The sequence below is a fragment of the Ptychodera flava genome, chromosome 2, assembly GCF_041260155.1.
Source record: "Ptychodera flava strain L36383 chromosome 2, AS_Pfla_20210202, whole genome shotgun sequence".
Classification (NCBI taxonomy): Eukaryota; Metazoa; Hemichordata; class Enteropneusta; family Ptychoderidae; genus Ptychodera; species Ptychodera flava.
The window spans coordinates 5,823,087-5,825,438 of NC_091929.1; positions in this window are offsets into that span (position 1 = coordinate 5,823,087).

The window sequence follows — 2,352 nt, forward strand, 5'->3', positions numbered from 1 at the left end:
TTATGCGAGCCGGTTGTCTTCTTGTCCTCAATAATGCCATTGCAACAGCCATTAAACGGATAACGCATGCCATCCGCAATATTTTGTGAGCACACATCAGCACTTCTTAGACATGGCAGACGATCAAAAGTACTTGATTAACGAAAGCCATCACGTTATTTGCGGAGAGCGCAAAACATATAGGTAGCTGCTCATCGTTTATGAAAACGCCTGTACTCGCTAACCTGAAGTAAATGATTAAAATGTTGAAGCCCGCCCTGTGTCTGCACTTTCAAATCAACGAAATAGAGCGTTAACGTTATACAATTATTCTACCGGAAAACGGGACTCGCCAACCACATTCGTAATTGTGGTGATGATGTCAATGGTCCACACATCTTTTTCGGGTTCTGTCTGATGTAAGTTCAATCGGTCACTCATTTTATTTATTTATTTATTTATTTATTTATTTATTTATTTATATGTTTCGAACTCAAAATCAGATATGCTACAGGGTAAAATCATATTTCATCCGCACTTACAGGAGCGTTTTAGTAAAAACATGTGAAGTTTCGTTATAGAACAAGAAAGCCAGTCTGAGTTCAGTTACTTAAAATAAATGACACACAACAAGGAAAAACATAAAATCAAAAACAAACGCTTTTACCTTTCCTTTAAAACCTCGAAGCGGAAACATTAAAAATTAGCAGACATTGATAAAATATTTTATGTAACTTTACAATGCGATTAAAACTTGAATTGCTGGTAAGTTTAACTCTACCACCACGTTCATGAAATGTCCTTTTCTGTCTAGTTGATTGCCAATTGAATGTGCAAATTTAAAAACTGGTTGGCAATCAAGAAGGGTATTAATTGACTTGTATTGAAAAACAAGGTCGAAATAAGTGCGCCTTTTAGAAAGCATTCAAAAATTAAACTTAACACACAGCTCATCGCTATGAATAATCATCAAATCTTATTTTGGCATGCGTACAAGGTTTTGGAAAAGATTGTCGGTGGATGGCCTGCTCGTGGTTTACACAATTCGTCAGAACTAAACTTGAATGTGCCTTAGTTGTTGGGAACAGTATTGACAAAGTGTACTCAGACAAGCTAGAAGCTGTACAGCGTAACCTTGTTAAATATTTTGTGTAATCTTCGTGCATCAGTGATAATGGAAACAGCATGAGTTAGAAAGTTAACTTGGTGTCACGTGTCACACCTCGATCACTGTAACTATAAACCCTCTTCAAATTGTGTGCATCGATGTTATATGCCCTGTCAATTGGCAATTCTTTCCAAGAAACACGAAGTACTACACACTTAATTTGGCATAATTAAGGTGCATTTTCCATTTCTAAGACCATGTGGATAAGTAATCGATATCCTCTTGTAATATTGAACAGTCAATCACGCTACGTATTATCATAAACAACTTCAGATTGCCAGCAAAGCCTAATGAGCCACATTTAAATTTGCCAAAAATGTTATTCAAATAAAGAATGAAACACAGTGGTCCTAGTTGCGGAACCCCGGACTTAACTAAAACAGGGTCTGATCTACACCCTTTAAGAGTAACTATCTCGGATCTTTAACCAGTCAAGGAGGATGTCTTGTATTCCATACTTACTAAGTTTGTAAACTGATATTTATGATTTATTTTGTCAAATGCCTTGGAAAAATCTGTATATATGACATTCAACTGTTTTGACTCATTATCAGCAATACGAACTTCATTAAGCAAGACAGATAGATTATTCTCACAGGATCGCCCATTCAAAAAGAAACCATGCTGTTGTTCAGAAGAGACACACTTTACATGGTATACTCGCCTTGATATCATTTCTTACATATTTTTGAAACAACATTATAAGTCATTGTATTTTGGCTTTGCTAATTTCTAGAATAGGTACGAGCCTAAATGAAGAGTTCTACATTCTTAAGCACCAGGTATACGTCTTTTGGTATGATGTCTGAGTTCTTTCAGTTCTGATGCTTCGATTAGCTCTGCATCATACCCACTATAGAGAACAATTGCGAGACTAGAGCGAGGAAATGACGCTTTCTCGCAATCAGTGAGAATCTGTTCTTATTCTCACCGCTGTCGGTGAGAAAATTTTGGAAATTCTCACCAAGTACAGTAGAATTGAAATTCTGATTCTTGCCAATGAATGGGGAGTCTTGCTGATTCCCGCCAATGAACGGCGAGTCTTGATGATTCTCGCCAGTGAATTTCTATTCTCACTGTACTTGGTGATAATATCCATTCTCGCCGGTGAGAATTTGTTCTCACACTTGATTCTCGCCAAGGAGTGCATTTCTCACCAATCTCCAGAGGAGATTAAAATTTTCTCACCGACAGCGGTGAGAGAA